At 54.2% G+C, this 21,696-nt stretch overlaps 1 protein-coding gene across 3 annotated transcripts in view; it reads right to left on the minus strand.

Annotated features, from left to right (window-relative positions):
* The window catches only part of OTOF (otoferlin), a 217,812-nt gene that overhangs the window by 136,732 nt on the left and 59,384 nt on the right, over nucleotides 1-21,696 (minus strand). The window lies entirely within an intron of this gene.

A 21,696-nucleotide genomic window follows, 5' to 3' on the forward strand; every position in this document is an offset into this window, starting at 1 on the left:
GGGAAGAGGTGGAGCAGGGGGTGAGGCCGGGGGAAGAGGCGGAGCAGGGGGTGGGGCAGGGGGAAGAGGCGGAGCAGGGGGTGGGGCGGGGGAAGAGGGGGAGCAGGGGCAGCACCTGGGGAAGAAGTGAAGCAGGGGGTGGGGCTGGGGGAAGAGGTGGAGCAGGGGGTGGGGCCGGGGGAAGAGGCGGAGCAGGGGGTGAGGCCGGGGGAAGAAGCGGAGCAGGGGGTGGGGCTGGGGGAAGAGGTGGAGCAGGGGGTGAGGCCGGGGGAAGAGGCGGAGCAGGGGCAGCACCTGGGGAAGAAGTGAAGCAGGGGGTGGGGCTGGGGGAAGAGGTGGAGCAGGGGGTGGGGCCGGGGGAAGAGGCGGAGCAGGGGGGGGGGCAGGGGAAGAGGCGGAGCAGGGGGTGGGGCCGGGGGAAGAGGTGGAGCAGGGGCAGCATCTGGGGAAGAAGTGAAGCAGGGGGTGGGGCAGGGGGAAGAGGCGGAGCAGGGGGTGGGGCCGGGGGAAGAGGCGGAGCAGGGGCAGCACCTGGGGAAGAAGTGAAGCAGGGGGTGGGGCTGGGGGAAGAGGTGGAGCAGGGGGTGGGGCCGGGGGAAGAGGCGGAGCAGGGGGGGGCTGGGGAAGAGGCGGAGCAGGGGGTGGGGCCGGTGGAAGAGGCGGAGCAGGGGGTGGGGCAGGGGAAGAGGCAGAGCAGGGGGTGGGGCCGGGGGAAGAGGCGGAGCAGGGGGTGGGGCCGGGGGAAGAGGTGGAGCAGGGGGTGAGGCCGGGGGAAGAGGCGGAGCAGGGGGTGGGGCCGGGGGAAGAGGTGGAGCAGGGGGTGAGGCCGGTGGAAGGGGGGAGCAGGGGGTGGGGCAGGGGAAGAGGCAGAGCAGGGGGTGGGGCAGGGGGAAGAGGCGGAGCAGGGGGTGGGGCGGGGGAAGAGGTGGAGCAGGGGGTGGGGCCGGGGGAAGAGGCGGAGCAGGGGGTGGGGCAGGGGGAAGAGGCGGAGCAGGGGGTGGGGCCGGGGGAAGGGGGGAGCAGGGGCAGCACCTGGGGAAGAAGTGAAGCAGGGGGTGGGGCTGGGGGAAGAGGCGGAGCAGGGGGTGGGGGGGGGGAAGAGGCGGAGCAGGGGGTGGGGCTGGGGGAAGAGGCGGAGCAGGGGGTGAGGCCGGGGAAGAGGCGGAGCAGGGGGTGGGGGCGGGGGAAGAGGCGGAGCAGGGGGTGGGGCCGGGGGAAGAGGCGGAGCAGGGGGTGAGGCCGGGGGAAGAGGCGGAGCAGGGGGTGGGGCCGGGGGAAGAGGCGGAGCAGGGGGTGGGGCCGGGGGAAGAGGCGGAGCAGGGGGTGGGGCCGGGGGAAGAGGCGGAGCCGGGGCAGCACCTGGGGAAGAAGTGAAGCAGGGGTGGGGCTGGGGGAAGAGGTGGAGCAGGGGGTGAGGCCGGGGGAAGAGGCGGAGCAGGGGGTGGGGCGGGGGAAGAGGCGGAGCAGGGGGTGGGGCCGGGGGAAGAGGCGGAGCAGGGGATGGGGCTGGGGGAAGAGGTGGAGCAGGGTTGGGGGCTGGGGAAGAGGCGGAGCAGGGGGCGGGCCTGGGGAAGATGTGGGGTAGGGGGTGGGGCCGGGGGAAGAGGCGGAGCAGGGGGTGGGGCCGGGGGAAGAGGCGGAGCAGGGGCAGCACCTGGGGAAGAAGTGAAGCAGGGGGTGGGGCTGGGGGAAGAGGTGGAGCAGGGGGTGAGGCCGGGGGAAGAGGCGGAGCAGGGGGTGGGGCTGGGGAAGAGGCGGAGCAGGGGGTGGGGCCGGGGGAAGAGGCAGAGCAGGGGATGGGGCTGGGGGAAGAGGTGGAGCAGGGTTGGGGGCTGGGGAAGAGGCGGAGCAGGGGGCGGGCCTGGGGAAGATGTGGGGTAGGGGGTGGGGCCGGGGGAAGAGGTGGAGCAGGGGGTGGGGGGGGGAAGAGGCGGAGCAGGGGGCGGGCCTGGGGAAGAGGCGGAGCAGGGGGTGGGGCCGGGGGAAGAGGCGGAGCAGGGGGTGGGGCCGGGGAAAGAGGTGGAGCAGGGTCGCGGGCTGGGGGAAGAGGCATAGAAGGGAGCAGGGCCTCAGAGGTCCAGTTACGAGCCATTAGAAAGGTAGCAACCCAACTCATCTCCAAGACGCCACCTTCCATGCGCCAGATTGCACCCGTTGCTCTCGGCTGCAGGCGCGGCTAGGGCTGCTCATGGCCTTGTTACCTCCAGGGTGGAGCAGTGCAAGGAAAGGGCCATGGCATGAGGAAGCTGCAGCTAATTCACCCCAGCCGCCTCTCTCCTCGCTGGGGCCAGCTAAAGAAGGGTGCTCGGGCTGGCTTGCACGCACCGCTGGATCCACTGGAGGGGTCTGGTGTTGATCAGGGAAGGCTTTACTGCACTAGATCCACTCTGTCTTGCAGGATAGGCCACAGCAGCTCCCACTGGCCAGCACCCACTTGACGCAGGCCGGGAGATTGAGAGGGGGAGCCCATCTCCAAGAGCATCTTCAATGGAGCTACGCCAGGGATGAATTTAGTCCATCGTCTTAGCTGCCTTAGATGCAGGCACTCCCTGGTCCCCAAGGGTCCGTGTTAGCTTTGCTGCCTCCCCCTGGCACAGGTGCTGGGGGAAGGACTATCCGTGCAGACTGCTTTGGTGGGGCAGCTGCGTGATGACGAGTCAAAGGGGCTGGTTTTGGGTGAGCTCAGGGGTAAGTGTGCACAGTTTTGCGGTGTGCAGGCTACTGGGCCAGGGGGATCTTTAATCTGAATGCCCCACGGGTGCCCAAGCAACATGTTTCTGGCTCTTCCTGGGGAGTCTAGTCTAGGCAGTTGTCTATCAGGTAACATCCGGCCTGACTCCCAGTGAAGCGGGGAACCAGGGTTCGCCTCGGCCAGGATCCCAGACTATTACAGTCTCAAGCCTCTTTGAGAGCAAGAGGTGAATTCACCAGTGTTCCTGCTGGGATCATAGTAGGGGATGAGAGAGACGGTGAGTGTATGAGCATTTCCACCACTGTCCCATTCTGGAGGGAATCAGACCTGCTCAGCTCTCTACCACTAAGAGCTAACAGAGATTTTCCTGTAGCTCAAGGGACAGGGGCCTGTGATTTAAGAGCAGGAGGGTCTGAATTCTAGCCCTGCTTTCACCAGGAGCAAAGCAGCAAGTGTGACGTCTGTGCTGGCCTGCAAGTGTTACACGATACATTTCCCCCCTGGACATTCCAGCATCGTTTGAGCTTCTTGTAGAACAGGCACAATGCTGCTCCCAGCAATGGCTAATATAAAACCGAAGCAAGCCGGTGTCCATTTCTAGCTTGCCCCCTTTCCCTTCGGAGAGAAGACCGAGCCTCCTCGGCATGCCGGTCTGCTTTGGATCTGATATATCTGGGGACACAAAGCCAAGGAAATAAAAACATCCATCAGCCAGTTCTTGCTGCGGTGGGAAGAAAAGCTGGGCTATTAGAGATGGTGCTGTCCTGCCGAGTTCGGATGGTAGCCGATTACATCCCATTAACCCACTGTAAACAATTCCTCTCCCTTCATGGGCCATTCAAACACTCTGTCCCCCCTAGAGACATTAAGCCAAGCTAGACACATTCAGGTACCGATACCTTTTCCCTTCTAAGCCAGTTCCTTTAACCCCTCTCCTCTGAATCCTCCTCCTCTACATCCCCAAGGCCCAGGCCTGGCTTTGGACTTTAGCGTGTGAATTATTGAGGAAGTGCTGCCTCAGTGTTTGGCTTGTGATCATCCTCCTCCCACCCTCCCTCCCCCCGGCCAGGCAGGAGAGGATGAAATATTCAGCAGCCATCTACACAAGATGTTACTTCCAAGTGTTTCATAATTCCTGCAACGCCCCGCTCCGTGCCTATCTCCTCTGCTGACAGAAAGGCAAAGACTTCTGGGTCACTCCGGACGTCTGCTGTGTCAAACACGTTCTCGCTGCCAGCTTCCTCCCAGGGCTGCAGATTCTTCTCCCCTTATTAGTGACCTCCTGGAACCTCTGCCCCTTTCAGGGGAGCAACATGGGGGCCTCTTGCCAGACACCTGGGGCCTGCATCTCTCTGGACTGGGACTTTATCTTCCAATGTGTTTGTGAATCAGCGTGCAAGATAATCACCTCTCACACGCCTGGTGCTCCAGCCATGCTCTTGTCCTGGTCACTGTCACCCACACGGGACTTACCTTCTTTCAGTCCATCCCTATACTAGCCTAACATGACTCCCCTGGCTGAGTCAGCGGGGGCAGGTATTGAACTCAGGACCTCTGGATCCAAAAAGCACATGTCTCTGGAGAACCTATCTCCTTTAGCTCAAATCTCTAGCCATGGACTAGCCCCCACAGGGGGCAGAGAGCTGCCCTGAGCTAGCATAGGTGAGACCACAATCAACCGCCCCATTAACCTGCATCCCCTTGCCCCACCCACCCCAAAGCCCAGCTGTCCTACAGTTGATACCTGCTACAATCACCCCATTCTGCACATGCTCTGGCAGCATGGGAGCTTCTAGGACAGGAATCCATTCTCTTTACGGCACAATGACTTATTATAAAGTCCTGGTAAATGACTGCTAGCACAGCACACCTCATCCCCCCGTCACTTTACTGCCAAACACCCAACACGAGGTGGGTGAAGAGATCAGGTTTTAAGCTCAGAAGAACCAGGATGCTAAAGGCCAGATGCTCCGTCCTGTCCCCAAGGGCCAGGTTTGGTTTGCATGCTCTGATTGATTGTGTTAGCTGTAGCAAGGTCTGAAGCCAGAACCCTGGTTCTGAACCTCTTGCAGAGTCAGAGCCAAACCCAGAAAGGGCAATTTGCCAGTTCTGATTCAGCAGAAGTCTTGCAAGTATGGCTTTCGAGTTCATGTCAGTGTCAGCTCAGAACTCAAACCTAGTCCTGCTCCAGCCTTGAGCCCTGAACCCTAGACTTCATTCATCCTTGAACACCCAAAAGTGAATCTTGATTGATTCATGAACCCCAAACCTCAGTCCCGATTCAGCTGTGAATCCCCCCAAACCAGCAGGGATTCCACCTTGGACCTCAGCCTCAGCTGCCTCCAAGCTCACGAGCTGAACACAGCCTTGTTAGCCTGCCTCTAATTGGCTTTTCGGGCTCCCATGAACATCCCAGCGCTGGTTGTGGGTAAGAGCATAACCATTCATTGTTGTAAGTGGATGTATTTAGCCCTAAACTCCAGCACTACCACGTTCTGGTAGTAAGGGCTTCTGGGACGTGCAATGCACGGGGGATGGCTGGGAGTTACGGACTACAACTGCAAGGCATGCTGGGTGGGGAGATTAATAGATTATAAAACCAAACTGCACCATTGTGGTCATCTGGTCTGACCTCCTGCCTAATGCCAGCAAAAATGTCCTTTTGAACTACAGCAGACGTTTTAGAAAATCATCCAATCTCAATTTAAAAATCGCCAGCGACAGAGAATCCACCACAACCCTTGGCAAATTGTTCCAGTGGTTAATTATTGTCATCGTTAAAAATTACACCATCTAGTCTAAGCCCGAGCAGCTTCATTGGACCTTGTTATTCCTTTGTCTGCTAGATTGAAGAGCCCTCTGTTATGAAATTTCTGTTCCCACTGCAGGCACTTCTAAACTGTGTTCAAGTCACCCGTGAAACCTTCTCTTTGACAACAGAAAATAATTGAACTCCTTGAGTCTATCGCTATAAGACAGGCTTTCTAATTCTTTAATCCTCATTGTGGTTCTTCTCTGAAACCTCTGCAATTTATCAACATCCTTCTTGAACTGTGGGCACCAGAACTGGTTACAGGATTCCAGTGGTCACACCAGTGCCAGATACAGAGGTCATCCTCCTTCAGATTCCTGTTTATACATCCAACGATCCAAGCCTTGTTGGCCACCATGTCACATTGGGAGCTCGCGTTCAGCTGATTATCCACCAAGACCCCCAAATCTCTTTCAGAGTCACTGCTTCTCTGGATAAAGTCCTCCATCGTGTAAGTATGACTTACATTCTTAGGTCCTAGATGTATACATTTACAATTAGCCATACTAAAATGCAAATTGTTTGCGTGCCCCCCAGCTTACCAAATGACCCAGATCACTCTGTATCAGTGACCTGTCCTCTTCATTATTTATCACTCACCCAGTCTTTGGGGGATATTCAGATTTTATCAGCAATTATTTTGTTTTCATCCACATCATTGACAGAAACGTGAAGTAGCATAGGGCCAAGAACCGATCCCCACAGGACCCACTAGAAAAACGCACTCTCGATGAAGAGTCCTTGTTTACAATGATAATTGAGGCCTATCAGTTAGCTAGCTTTTAATCCATTTAATGTGTCCTATGTTAATTTTGTGCTGTTCTGGTTTCTTAATCAAAACGTCATCCGGTACCCAGTCAAATGCCTTACAGAAGTCTAAGTCTATTACAGCGACACTATTACCGGTATCAACCTAACTTGTAATTGGGCCCCAGGTGGGAATTTATTGTAAACCTGATGAAAGACTCTGGGACCAAAGCCTGGGGCAGGTCCTATTGATTTGGGCTTTCTTTACCAGGCACGGGGAAGAGTCTGGGCTCTCAGGAGAAGTGGGGGAAGGAAGAGCCCTGTGAAGGGGTACTGGCCTTTCATTCACCCCCAAAGGGGAAGGATCTACTCGAGAGCTAACCCAACCAACAATCTGGGGAAACTGAAGCAATGGTGGAGTGGCAAGCCACGGCCACTGTCAGCAAGAGCTGCTGCTCAGGGAGATCGGTGTACGCAAAGCACTTCTCGGCCCAGCCCATCACATGCCGGGGCAGCTCATCTCCAAAAGCATCCCTTCACCACTGACCCATTTCCATGGAGATCACTCTGGGAGGGCGGGAACGGGACGTGCGACTGTGCCTGCAGAGTCAAGGCTGGAGCCACGCTGGGGTGAGATTGTCGAATATGATTCCTGCAGCCACACTGAGTGGGGATGTCAACGAGACAGGGAAAGCTAGGAGAGACAAACCACCCTCATCTGTCACACAACAAGGGGGCTGGGGGACCCTTAATACCATAGAAACATAGGAGCTGGCAGGCTGCAATAGACCACAGGCCCATCTTCCCTGGCATCCTGTCTCCAAGAGCAGCCAGCAGAAGGCGCTCCAGAGGAAGGTGCATGAAACCGCAGTGGGCATTAACAGGATAATCTGTCCCCAGGGGAAACTTCTTTCCTGGCCCCAATAATGAGAAAAACTTGAGGTTTTTTAATAAGACTTACATTCTTTCTAAGAAGCTCTGTGATGAATGAAAAACGAATCATCTCTCGTAGTGCCATTCCTTCCCAATATATCCAAGACACTGCTTGACTTCCGACCAGCGACACTCGCTTGGGCCGACGTAAAGCAGCCAACCTTCACTGAAGTCAACGACACTCCCCTGTGCTACCCCTGCCAGGAGTCTCTAATTAAACAGGATTTAATTGGGGGAAGTCCTACATTACACAGGAAGTCACTGCAGCAACTTCTTATCTCCTGAGGTTGCTTGGAAGAGTGGCCGTCATCCCGTACATTTTACCACACACTTTATTCCAGCCATTTCAAAATAATAATGTAATGCATTTTGCAAACGAAGCACAGATGTGGGAACTAAAGCGGCTGTGCTGCAAAGGGGATAATTACTGAGGGAAACAGCTCAGTAAGCTTTAATTAAAAGGCTCTGACAGTTATGCTTGCTCTAGGGGGGGAGATTTACTGTTTCATTCTGATTCAAGCTCCAGGTCATAGACAGACTGACTGAGGGTCAGGAGGAAATGGAGCAGTTGAGATAGTGCTTCATGTAGATCTAAGTACTGAAACTCCCAGCATCCAAAAAATCAGGTAAGCCCCTGCCCCCCCAATCATGACACTAAAAAATAAAACAAAAAAAACCACTTTGGGCTTTTTTAATTTGCCTTCTGGTTTTTGAGTCTAGGCTGTTTTTGCACAACCACAAGAGCAAGAGATCTACCTTTTCTATTTAATGAAAGCAGAGATTCTCCTGCACTTCCATGACTGCAGAAGCTGGGGATCCAGAAAGACACCATCTTCTGCGAGGACTTATTTGCAAAACCCAAATGAAACATGAAAACCTTGATTTTTGAAATCTGTTGAGCTTTTTTCACACGGAGCTTGCAAGATGCAGGGGACAGGACGCCCCAGGTCAGGGGAAAATGGGGCTTTCCCAAGAAAATCTCAAGATGGTGAACAAAATTGTAACCATCTCAGCAGGAGCCTGGGCAGCATCCATTTTAAAAGTCAGCCGGCAATACATAAATGTGTATGTCCATAAGCACTCTGATCTGTTTCAGAGTAGCAGCCGTGTTAGTCTGTATTCGCAAAAAGAAAAGGAGTACTTGTGGCACCTTAGAGACTAACAAATTTATTAGAGCATAAGCTTTCGTGAGCTACAGCTCACTTCATCGGATGCATTTGGTGGAAAAAACAGAGGAGAGATTTATATACACACACACAGAAACATGAAACAATGGGTTTATCATACACACTGTAAGGAGAGTGGTCACTTAAGATAAGCCATCACCAACAGCAGGGGGGGGGAAGGAGGAAAACCTTTCATGGTGACAAGCAGGTAGGCTAATTCCAGCAGTTAACAAGAATATCAGAGGAACAGTGGGGGGTGGGGTGGGGGGGAGAAATACCATGGGGAAATAGTTTTACTTTGTGTAATGACTCATCCATTCCCAGTCTCTATTCAAGCCTAAGTTAATTGTATCCAGTTTGCAAATTAATTCCAATTCAGCAGTCTCTCGTTGGAGTCTGTTTTTGAAGCTTTTTTGTTGAAGTATAGCCACTCTTAGGTCTGTGATCGAGTGACCAGAGAGATTGAAGTGTTCTCCAACTGGTTTTTGAATGTTATAATTCTTGACGTCTGATTTGTGTCCATTCATTCTTTTACGTAGAGACTGTCCAGTTTGGCCAATGTACATGGCAGAGGGGCATTGCTGGCACATGATGGCATAGATCACATTGGTAGATGCGCAGGTGAACGAGCCTCTGATAGTGTGGCTGATGTGATTAGGCCCTATGATGGTATCCCCTGAATAGATATGTGGACAGAGTTGGCAACGGGCTTTGTTGCAAGGATTGGTTCCTGGGTTAGTGGTTCTGTTGTGTGGTGTGTGGTTGCTGGTGAGTATTTGCTTCAGATTGGGGGGCTGTCTGTAAGCAAGGACTGGTCTGTCTCCCAAGATCTGAGAGAGCGATGGCTCGTCCTTCAGGATAGGTTGTAGATCCTTGATGATGCGTTGGAGAGGTTTTAGTTGGGGGCTGAAGGTGATGGCTAGTGGCGTTCTGTTGTTTTCTTTGTTGGGCCTGTCCTGTAGTAGGTGACTTCTGGGTACTCTTCTGGCTCTGTCAATCTGTTTCTTCACTTCAGCAGGTGGGTATTGTAGTTGTAGAGTGGCTATACTCTGGGTGGCCCTTACAATGGCCCGGTGGCAGGGGGACGAGGAGGAGTTTGGAGGCAGGGCCTTGTGGTGAGGGTCTAAGGCCCACCTGAGCCCCCCACCAGGAGGAGGCTAGTGGTGGCCTTGAGCCTCGGGCAGGAAGGGAGCAGTGCCGCAGGGAATCCAGGACAAATATTCCCAGAATCATTCAACCCGGGACTGGGACTTGAACGCCATATTTCGGGATTGTCCCCCCCCATTCAGGAGGGGTGGTCACCCCACTGCCCTGTGAAGCAGGGTTAAGTAGGTCTATGGGTGTTAGGCTGGGACACTCAGATGTCGCAAGCCCTTGGCAGAGAATTCCTCCACCAAGAAGCAGCGTCGCTAACAAAGACAATGATCCCCATTCACTGATTAAAACAAAACCAGCACACCTAGCGGACAGCCAGGCACTCGGCCTTCTGGGAGCTTGCAGGAGGGCAGCCAGGATGGCGTGACGAATCTGGTCGGGGGGAACATGCCCTTATGGGACAGACGAGCCAGATCTCTGTGCTCGGCTTTGTGCAAGAAGAGAGAGTTCGTTGCTGGCTGGGAGAGACGTCAGGACTGGAACGGAGCATGTGGCGCGTTCTCATTGCCGCTGCTGACCGGGCAGTGCCCATGCTGCTGTCCGAGCTGCAGACTGTGCATTGGACCCATCCAGGCCGGATGCTGCGGGAGTGGGAGCCCTGCTATTCTATATGGGTTTGTATACCACGTACATCACTATAGTATTTAGTGCCTCCCAGGCGTGTGTGAGACAATGCCATTTACCAGCCTGCTAGGGGTTAATTTAGCATTTCAGCGTCACCACAGCACACAGAAAACACACCATTGCTTTGTAGGGTCAGTGGAGGCCTCCTCAGGCCCCTGTATAAGCCCAGCAGGGCCGAGTCTGAGCTGAGCAGGGGCAATGGGGGATCCCATTTTACTCCTTACCCCCGCCTCTTTGTCGAGGCACAGATCCCTGCAAATAAGTCACATGTATCCCCGAGCAAGGACAGGGCAGGGCTGCCAAGACAGCCCTTTCTCCGGGGACAGCCTTAATATTAACTCAGAATTAAAAGTGCAGGAAGGGGACTTGTAGCAGACACTTTCATTCAATTCCTGGGCTAGAGGTGAGAGCACAGGCCTGGGAGCCAGGCGGGAGCCTGGAATTCAAACCTCTGCTACTGACTCATTGTGTGCCCTTGGGAAGGTCACTTTGCCTTTCTGTGCCTCAGTTTCCCCCAAGTATAAAATGCAGAAGATAACGCACATCACAGAGCCCTAAGTGAGGCATAGTTACAGTGAGGCATTCTGAGATCCTCAAATGGGAAGGGTTGGGGAAGCATTCAGGTGTGAATTCCCAGCTGAGCCAGGCTGGTGTGTGGTCGGTCTTTTTGGAAATACCGGATTAGGTATTTCTGAGGCCATCCAGTGACAGGGGCTGGATGCCACAGGGAGATGTTTCTGGAGAGCTCGGGAACTGAAGTATGCCAAGGGTTAACCTGCAAGACTAACTTTGGACTGGCAGAGTCCACAGGAGTTTGTTTGGCTGGCTAACAGACTGGGGTAGCAGGAGTTTACACCAACAAATTCCTCTTTTGCTAAAGCAGGAGGTAACAGGATGATAAAGCTCTGAATGCCCTGGGCTGGGACATTCAGAACCACAGCACCACTCTCCACCACTGGAATTCAAGGGGTAATTCCATTCACTGGCAGCAGTATCAGACTGTTATCCTCTCTGTCACATCCACCTACACTACATTGATCAATGGTCCCAAGGGTGGTTATCACTGATTGGGCTCTCTATCAAGCTGTAAAGCTGTATTTGTAGCCCTAATGCCCAAGGGACTGGTCAGGAGAAGTTGCTTTAATGGGGCCTGAATGGCCCATGATTCCTGGGTTGTGTCCAGATACAGAGACAGGTATAAGAATCTCTCTAAGTAACCAGCCAGCCCTAGGGTTCAGTTAATAGAGTTTAAATTAATACTTATTTATTTACCAGCTCAGGGTGCCTCAGCCATGCAGAGTGAAACGTAATGATAAGGAAACGGCAACAGTAAATATAGGACTTAGAGATACCAAAGGCCTATTAGATCTTCCAGTCCACTGGCTGCTCCTCCCAGCCCTGGCCAGTACAGCATGGCGTAGTGTTTCGCCCAGCCCAGGTTTAAACCATGGGGCTCTCACCCCTTCTCATGGGATGCTGTTTCCTGTTGGCTTGAGCCTTCGACTGCGTCTGTGTCAATCTCAGCTGCGCCTCGTCCTACACAGGCAAACGGATTCTCATTCTACCTGAAATCTTCCATGTCGTCCAACATGTCTCACCGTCAGGAACTGCTTCTGGCAGTTCGCCTGTATTGTCCTGTTCTGCATTTAACTTCCATGGCTCCCAGTTAGATTGCACCCTGAACACGGCCTCTTTCCAGGGGTGGATTGACAGTTAGTGGGGCCCCCTGGCCCTGTGCACAACTTCATTTTTGGGGGGCCCCCTGTGGACCCAGCCAAGAAAAAGAACATTCTCTCTTATCTCCCCCACCATTTGTCATTCTTTTTTTTTCATCCTCCTCCTATATTATAAGTAATGGGAAGTGAATGAAAATGAAGTGAGGGACCTTGTGTGATGAAACAGAACTGTTCTTAATGTTTCCTCTGAATATTGAGGGGGTGCCTCAGTTTCCCCTATGCAGTTCTTAAGTATCTAGGTGTGGGATGAGGGTGTATGATTGTTGCAGAGCCCTAGAGGGCAGGTGTGTGCAGGGGTCTGGACACAGAGAAGGGCCAACACCCCCTGTTTCCTGGCAACTGAGGGCCTGGGACCTTCCCCCTGCAAGGTGAGAGCTAAAGGTTGGAGAACAAAGGAATCCGGTGCCCTCCTAGCCTGGGAAAGGGACAAAGCCCAAAGGATGGGGGTGGGAGAGAGTTTCAGTTTGGGGCTGGCTGGGGACATGGAGTGAAGTGCAGACAGGGTTGTCTGGCTCACTGCCCCCCAAAAATGGACCCAGCTGAGGGGTCCTGTTCTCTGCACCTACAGGCTCTGTGTTAGACCATGTTCTGTTGTCTCATAAACCTTCTGTTTTACTGGCTGGCTGAGAGTCACGTCTGACTGCGGAGTTGGGGGGCAGGACCCTCTGGCTTTCCCAGGACCCTGCCTGGGCGGACTCGCTGTGGGAAGCGCACGGAGGGGCAGAGGATGCTGAATGCTCCGAGGTCAGACCCAGGAAGGGGGAAGCCGGGTGAGCTGTGTGTCCTGCAGACAGGCGGCTCCCAGAGAGAGACTCCCCCAGAATCCTGCCTGGCGTCGTAGGCAGCAGCTCCAGAGCATCGCCTGGGGACTCCGTGACACCTTGATTGGGGCAGGGGGTTGCGGTACAGAAGGGAGTGTGGGGGTTGGGCTCCAGGAGGAAGTTGGGTGCTGGGTGCCAGCTCTGGGCTGGGGCAAGGGGGTTAGGGTGTGGAAGGAGGGGTGAGGGGTGCAGGCTCCAGGAAGAAGTTGGGTGCTGGGTGCGGGCTCTGGGCTGGAGCAGGGTGTTGGGGTGTGGAAGGAGGGGTGAGGGGTGCAGGCTCTGGGAGGAAGTTTGGGTGCTGGGTGTGGGCTCTGGGTTGGGGCAGGGGGTTGGGGTACAGAGGGAGTGTGGGGGTTGGGCTCCAGGAGGAAGTTGGGTGCTGGGTGCGGGCTCTGGGTTGGGGTGTGGGAGGAGTGAAGGCTCTGGGAGGAAGTTGGGTGTTGTGTGTGGGCTCTGGGCTGGGGCAGGGGAGTCAGGTGTGGGAGGAGGGGTGAGGGGTGCAGGCTCCAGAGGAAGTTGGGTGCTGGGTGCGGGCTCTGGGCTGGGGCAGGGGATTGGGGTGTGGGAGGAGGGGTGAGAGGTGCAGGCTCTGGGCTGGGGCAAGGGGTTGGGGTGCAGGAGGGGTGCGGCACTTATCTCAGGAGTCACGGCTGCCAAAGCGACCGCCCCCCCCCAACTCCTGCAATGGCTCCTAGGTGGGGGCAGGAGGCAGGGGGTCTCCACGTGCTGCTGCTGGCAGACACTGCCCCCGCAGCTCCCATTAGCAGCAGTTCTCAGCCAATGGGAGCTGCGGAGTCGGCGCTCAGGGCAGGGGCAGGACGCAGAGACACCCACCCGCCCTGGGGCTGCAGGGACAATCCGGCCACTTTGGGGAGCAGCGTGGCACGGAGGGAGGGAGGCAGAGTGGGCAGGGAGCCGCCTTAGCCCTGCTGTTGGCACGTCTCTGTGCGGCCCTTGCGGGTGGGGGGCTGCAGGTCTCCGTGCATTGCCTGGGGTGGGGGCAGCGCGCGGAGCCACCTCCCCCCTGCCAGGGGTGCGCAGAGACGTGCCAGCAGCCGGCTGCTTCTGGGAGCGGCATGGGGCCACCGGCCACGGCATGCAGGCAGCCTGCCTGCCTGAACCCTGCTGTGCCACCGGCTGGGACTCAGGGGCAGGTAGTCAGATATTTGTCCTGCATTTTGGGGACCTCCTGTCATTGGGGGCCCTGTGCCACCGCATGGTTTGTTTCATGGTAAATCCTCTCCTGCCTCTTTCTGTTCACCCCGTCCAAATACAGCACTGAGTGGTCAAAATTTCTCATGCATAACAATACCCAGTTCAGTTCAGCAGTTAAAATTATTTGCACTGAAATGGACGTGCTCTTTCTCTCTCTCTCTGACAAGCTGTCATGTATCAACCTAGTTCCAGGCCCCCTAGCCAGGATTTCCCCAGGGTGGATCTGTGTAAGAGTAAACTGCTAATTTCTGACTGGATTGATTTTCACTGGGGCTGGAAGCAAGGAGATTTCTGCGCCTCGTTTTTGGGGATCTGAGCGTGGGAGAGAATTACAATCAGCGGTGGCAGGTTGTCACTGAACATTACTGACTGATGCCTTTCTCTTGCTGCAGTTGATGCGAAGGCCATGTTCAATGTAAGCTTGTAGAGTTGCTCTGGGAAAAGTGAGGGATCCATGTGAAATCGATCCAACAGGGAGGGCGACGGTACAGTAACGTTTCAGATCAGTTGCATCTACCGCCGGCTTTGTCCCCCACCCCTCTTGCTTCTGGAGTGGGGGAATCGAGCCCTCCATGGCCTGCAATCATAACATAAATCACAGCTTTGTGGCTGATGCAGGAGGCAGATTAGAATCCAGCTCTGTCTCCCTCAGCCTCGCAGATTCTGTGGAGCTGCAGATGGAAAATCTTGTTCCTACAAAAAACTCTGGGGTTTATTGCACGACGAGATCCAACCACCACATGAAAAGCAGCAGCTTTCAGCTTTCCTGGCAAACTCCACATGGAGACCAAGTTTCAGGGAGGTTTGAATGATCCCAGAGCCGCTCTAGGGTTGGGAATGAAATTGCCCGGATTTCACTGCTCTGCATGGTTTCAGTGAGTCGCCTGCACGTTGTGACTGAGTTTTTGTATCCTAGAATACCGGATCACTCAGTCTGACCTCCTGTATATCACCGGCCCCCAGCCCCATCCGGCACACCAAACCCAACGTCCAAAACTAGCCCAGACTGTTAAAACCCTCAGAAGACTAAACTCGTGTTTTGCTCTGCAGCTTAACGTGTGTCCAAACCCCAGACTAAGAGGAGACAACCCACAGGGAAGGAGGTGGAAGAAAGGCACAGGTCTCTGCAGAATCAAATTACTAAGCATCACCCACATAGAACCACCCCCATAGAATCACAGAATACCAGGGTTGGAAGGGACCACAGGAGGTATCTAGTCCAACCCCCTGCTCAAAGCAGGACCAACCTCAACTAAATCATCCCACCCAGGGCTTTGTCAAGCCAGGCCCTAAAAACCTCTAAGGAAGGCGATTCCAACCCCTCTCTAGGGAACCATTCCAGTGCTTCACCACCCTGCTAGTGAAATAGTTTTTCCTAATATCCAACCTAAACCTCCTCCACTGCAACTTGAGACCATTGTTCCTTGTTCTGTCATCTGCTACCACTGAGTCTAGATCCATCCTCTTTGGAACCCCCTTTCAGGTAGTTGAAAGCAGCTATCAAATCCCCCCTCACTCTTCTCTTCTGCAGACTAAACCATCCTTCAGCAACGCCGAGGAGACTCCAGAGACATTGCGGGGAGTGGAACTAGCATGGGCCACCTCCCCAGAGTCACTCGGCAGGGCTAACGGGACCAAAGGGAGCAGTGCAGCAGTGAGCAAACCCCACATGACAGAGGCACCAACTTTCTAATGAGCCGGGGGGGTGTTCCCCCTGGCTCCACCCCAGACCCTGCCCCCACTCCTCCTTCTCCCAAGGTCCTACCCCTTTCCTGCCTCTTCCTGCCCCATTCCGCCCCTTCCCCTGAGCACCCCGCCCTCACTCCTTCCCCTTCCCCGCCAGTACCACCTGCAGGCTGTGGAACAGCTGATCACGGCGGGCGGGAGGCGCTGGGGGGCAGGAGGGGGTGCTGATTGGTGGGGCCTGCTGGCAGGTGGAAAGCACTGGTGGGGAGGGAGAGGAGCTGATGGAGCACCCACAGAGTCAGCACCTGTGCTACACAACACCAGAGGGGCGAAATGAAATGCACTATCTTACACAGACAGAGCAACGCACCAAAAGAATCCAGTTTCATCTTACTCGCTGCTCGCTCAATTCAGCCAAATTACTGCACAACACCCAGGGCTTAATTTGGGCAAGGGCTTGCCAGGGCTGAGCCCCACACCTCTAGGCTTGACAGTTCACAGCCCCGGCACCTCCGGGCTTGGCAGTTCACAGCACCGGCTCCTCCGGGCTTGGCAGTTCACAGCCCCGGCTCCTCTAAGCTTGGCAGTTCACAGCTCCGGCTCCTCCGGGCTTGGCAGTTCACAGCCCCAGCACCTCCGGGCTTGGCAGTTCACAGCCCCAGCTCCTCCAGGCTTGGCAGTTCACAGCCCTGGCTCCTTCGGGCTTGGCAGTTCACAGCCCCGGCACATCTGGGCTTGGCTGTTCACAGCCCTGGTGCCTCTAAGCTTGGCAGTTCACAGCCCCGGCTCCTCTGGGCTTGGCAGTTCACAGCCCCGGCACCTCCGGGCTTGGCAGTTCACAGCCCCGGCTCTTCCGGGCTTGGCAGTTCACAGCCCCGGCACCTCTGGGCTTGGCAGTTCAGAGCCCCGGCTCCTCTAAGCTTGGCAGTTCACAGCTCCGGCTCCTCCGGGCTTGGCAGTTCACAGCTTCGGCACCTCCAGGCTTGGCAGTTCACAGCCCCAGCACCTCCGGGCTTGGCAGTTCACAGCCCCGGCACCTCTGGGCTTGGCAGTTCACAGCCCCGGCACCTCTGGGCTTGGCAGTTCACAGCCCCGGCTCCTCCGGGCTTGACAGTTCACAGCCCAGCTCCTCTGGGCTTGCCGCATCCATTATGAATGTAAAAAAATTGCTTGAGCCCCAGCACCTCTTTCATTACAAATGAAGCCCTGACAACACCCTAATCAGATACTTTCCACCCCATGCCCTGATTCTGCTGATATTTTCCAACAAGTTAAGAAAGTTTAGGTTTAAGGTGAGGAGTGACAGAAGAATCTAGCAAAAGAAGGGAAGATTTTAGATGCTGTTTGGGTCATGCACATGCTATAATAAAAAATTAATCATAGAACCATGGGTTGAAATGAAACACAGCTCTTTTCATCAGTAGATCTCAAAGGAAATCAGTACTAAGATCCCCATTTTACAGGTGGGAAAACTGAGGCACAATGAGGTGCAGTGATTTGCCAAAGGTCATCCAGCAGACCAGTGGCAGAGCCAGGAACAGAACCAAGGTCTCTGGAGTCCCAATGCTACGCGCTATCCAACAAGCCATACTGTCTTCCACCACTGAAATGCAACCACCTCTGGGGGCAGAATATGGGAGCTAGTTTAAATAGTGCACGACAGCACTATTGAAGACATGTCCCATGCAATGCTATATCCCAATGAAACTGCACTGGGAAATTTTAGGCAGGCAGATTGGAATTACCCAAGCTGGAATTGGGTCAGAGGATGAAGAAAACATTTCTGTTCCGCAGGAAGTGCTCTGGGTTCTTTAACGACCATAAGGGGTCAGAGCCTCTGTTTTATTAAAAAATGCATCCGATGAAGTGAGCTGTAGCTCACGAAAGCTTATGCTCAAATAAATTTGTTAGTCTCTAAGGTGCCACAAGTCCTCCTTTTCTTTTTGTGAATACAGACTAACACGGCTGCTACTCTGAAACCTGTTTTATTAAAGCATCTTCAGTGGCACAGCACCTCCTAGAGCCCTGGCCCAAGCACTAACTCAAGGGGACAAACGGCCCCCATTGAAACCCAACCACCCCGTCCTGGATTTTCCTTCGAGGTCTCCCATCCAAGCGTGGACCAGGCCTGAGGCTGGGCAAGCCGGGGAGAGCTGCCAGGATCACAGCTGGCAGAGAGACGACTTTTCATTTCATTTCCCAAGCTGGGCTGTTTTCGCACATTCTGCGGTTGCTACTGTGATGCTGCATTTGATCACGCATTCATTCTCGGTGACCGAAATGGCACCAATTGGGAGCCCAGGCCTGAAAGCCTTGGGGAAGGCGGTTTGAGACGAAGGAGCTGAATTCTGCAGCGATCTTCATAGCCAGAGATGCCTTACTACAAAGACCCAAACAAAGCCCCTTTTTACACTAGCGCAACATTCAAAGCTCTTGGGATTAGTTGCTTTGTTGCTCCAGGTAATGAAATCCAATCCTCAGCTATTGTCTCCTGCCCTGTCTCAGTTGCATGTAGGTGGAATGCTCTTTGCGCCCGCCCCTGCACCCGGTTCCCAGTGCTGACACATTCACAGTGCAGCTTGGAGCCAGGGGGCAGGTGGGACTGCAGCTTCCAACAGTGGAGAGGGGGAAATGAGCTCTGATAGAGCCCTCCCCGGTCCTAGATCTCACTGCACCACACAAAGGTGGCCGAGTATCATTAGCCCCATTTTATAGATGGGGAAACTGAGGCACAAAGCAATGGAGTGACTCACCGAAGGTTGCCCAGTAGAGTAGAATCCAGGTCTCTGGACCCTCCAGGTCTAGGACACTATCCATGGGACCATGCTGCACCCCTAACCAGGAATAAGTCTAAAGAGGTGTGACCCCACTGCTAACCTTCAAGGTCCTGATTTACTGTTCTTACTCAGGTCTGATTGCCCTAGCCCCTCCCTGTGTCCCCCCAGGCATGTGCTCCCCCCCTTCCATTCACACACCCCTTCCCCCCCATCCCAATCTGGCGCCTCTTAGGGCACGTCCCCATGGCAAGCAGAAACCCGGGGCAGCGAGTCGCAGAGAGCCCTGGTCTGTAGGCAGCAAAATGAGCCGTGTTGACCCTGGGGCTCTGGCTAGTGCTCAGAGTCTGAAGCCCACCCCTCTCCCAAGGCTTCAGCGCCTGAGTGTCTGCACAGCTCATTTCAGTGCCATGGGGCAAGCCCCGCAAACCTGAGTCTGCAGAGCTGGGCTTTGCGGATTTCCCCTTGCTGTGTAGACGTACTGTGCATGTCTGGTGCGTACACCTCTCCCCCGGGACCCTTCGCTATGGCCCCTCCCCCACCAGGTCTCTTGTTCACACCCACTCAGGGCTCCTGCACGATGCGCACTGCCTGCAGGTTTCCACTGCCCGTGCCCACCTGACTGCTCTTCTCCGCGCCTCCGTCTCACTCCCCTGCCCCTTCCCCCTGCGTGCGTGGCACGGAAACACCTGCTCACAAAGGATTTCGAGGTTTGCTCTGAAATGGAGCAAAACCCCCACATTTTGAAACTCTCCACAAAGGAAAAGCCCCCCCAAAATGTTTGTTTGGGGTTGTTGAAACGCTTTTTTTGATGTCAACTCTTTTGACCAGGTATTATGCTATCAACACGCACCACAACGTGAAATTAAAACATTCTGCAACAAAAAAAAGTTGTTTCACAAAGGAAAACAGAAACGTTTCACGTCAAAAGTGTCAAGCCAGGCATTTGGATGTGGTGGGCACCGGCTCCCATTTCTTTTTCTACACAAAATTCTGGCCACAGAAATCAGCCCGATTTCACAAAGCATTTTGATTTCGATGGAACCACAGATTCGGAGGGAAAATGGTTCCATCAGAGTTTCTCCATCCAGCACAACTTGTAGCCTCTTTAATAGATTAGGACAGGACTCGGGGGAAGGGGCGGCCCGAGGGTGGGGAGTTTGGGGGGAATGGGTGGCGCGAGGGTGGAGGCTCAGGGAGAAGGGATGGTGTGGGGGAAGGGCCTGTGCCTCCCCCCCTTTAGGATGCTTCTGCCGCTCCTGACTAGAGCCAGTCTTTTAGAAAAACATCCAAACTTGATTTTAAAATTGCCAGTGATGGAGAATCCTGCCCATCCTGAGGCTAGTTGTTCCAATGGTTAACTACCCTCACTACTAAACATTTACTCCTTGTTTCCAGTCTGAATCTGTCTAGCTTCAAATGTCCGGCCATTGAATCATGTTAGATCTTTGTCTGCTACACTGAAGAGGCTTCTATTGTCATATTTCTGTTCCCAGAGTCATAGAATCATAGAATATCAGGGTTGGAAGGGACCCCAGAAGGTCATCTAGTCCAACCCCCTGCTCAAAGCAGGACCAAGTCCCAGTTAAATCATCCTAGCCAGGGCTTTGTCAAGCCTGACCTTAAAAACCTCTAAGGAAGGAGATTCTACCACCTCCCTAGGTAACGCATTCCAGTGTTTCACCACCCTCTTAGTGAAAAAGTTTTTCCTAATATCCAATCTAAACCTCCCCCATTGCAACTTGAGACCATTACTCCTCGTTCTGTCATCTGCTACCATTGAGAACAGTCTAGAGCCATCCTCTTTGAAACCCCCTTTCAGATAGTTGAAAGCAGCTATCAAATCCCCCCTCATTCTTCTCTTCTGCAGACTAAACAATCCCAGCTCCCTCAGCCTCTCCTCATAAGTCATGTGCTCTAGACCCCTAATCATTTTCGTTGCCCTTCGTTGCACTCTTTCCAATTTATCCACATCCTTCCTGTAGTGTGGGGCCCAAAACTGGACACAGTACTCCAGATGAGGCCTCACCAGTGTCGAATAGAGGGGAACGATCACGTCCCTCGATCTGCTCGCTATGCCCCTACTTATACATCCCAAAATGCCATTGGCCTTCTTGGCAACAAGGGCACACTGCTGACTCATATCCAGAGTGGCTCCTTCTAGGCTATGATCAAGTCACCCCTTAGCCTGCTCTTTGTTCAGCTGTATGGACAGATATACAATGTGCTGCCAACCCATCCTTCCCCTGACTGGCTTGGCATAACATTTGGGGGGCCTTAAAAATGGTTCTCCAGGAAGACACTGCGTGTCCGGCCATTGGCTCTCGAAGAGCCAGGCCACCTGGTACAATTCCCTGCCCTCCCAGCGAGCCGGCAGACAAGTGGCTGTCATAATCCACTTGGGCCCCATGCCCAGCCCAGAGAAAGGATCATTTTCCAAACTAATTAGCTGTGTGGCAATTGCTACCCTGGGATGGAACAAAAGCCCCACAATGAGCCATGCACCAGCATCTCAGCCGCGGCCCTTTCAATAATTCACATGAGCCAGCGTCGGGTGTCATGCCTTTATCTGCAAGTCCAATAGCTATCCCTTACCAACACCTGTCAATTATTCAGGAGAAACAACTGTTGCTTTCCCCAACATGGAGAGAAAGCTCTGTGCCCTGCGTCGCCTCGTTCCCCCACCACTGTAGGATTTAACCCCTTCGGCCTTTTCGCTAAAGCTCACTTGTGGGGTAGAAGCTTGCTCTGCTGTTAAGACATTGGGCTAAGACTCAGGAGACCTGGGGTCAGTTCCTGGCTCTGCCACACACTCCTGGTGTGAGTCCAGGGTAAGTCCCTTTATCTCTGCATGTCTCAGTTCCCCAGCTGTGAAATGGGGGTAAAAACCAAATACTAACACACTTGTGCGGGGGCCGGCAGTGTTATGTGGTCAGTATGTTCACCTCACCCAGCACAGCAGCCTTGGGCTGGGAAGTCCTGGCTGTTTAAGGACCCCCACAGATATACCAGCAAGGCAGCCAGACCATGCAACAATCAATGCCAAAACACAGAGCTCTACCGTATGCGCTACAGGAGTGCTCCATCCCAGGGAAAATAATGGTAAAGTTCATAGGGGATTTGATTAACAAGGTATAAAGGAGAGGAATATAATTCATGCCAGTCGATGCGGTTTTATGGGGGAAAAAAAAGTCCCGTCAAACAAGCCTGATTTCATTCTTCGATTGCAAGTTTGATTGATAAAGGTAACAACATAGGATAAGAACCAACGGCTCGAAGCTGAAGCCAGACAAATTCAGACTAGAAATAAGAGCTTGTCCACACTCTGGAGCACT

This window comes from Dermochelys coriacea, chromosome 3, assembly GCF_009764565.3.
Source record: "Dermochelys coriacea isolate rDerCor1 chromosome 3, rDerCor1.pri.v4, whole genome shotgun sequence".
Taxonomy (NCBI): domain Eukaryota; kingdom Metazoa; phylum Chordata; order Testudines; family Dermochelyidae; genus Dermochelys; species Dermochelys coriacea.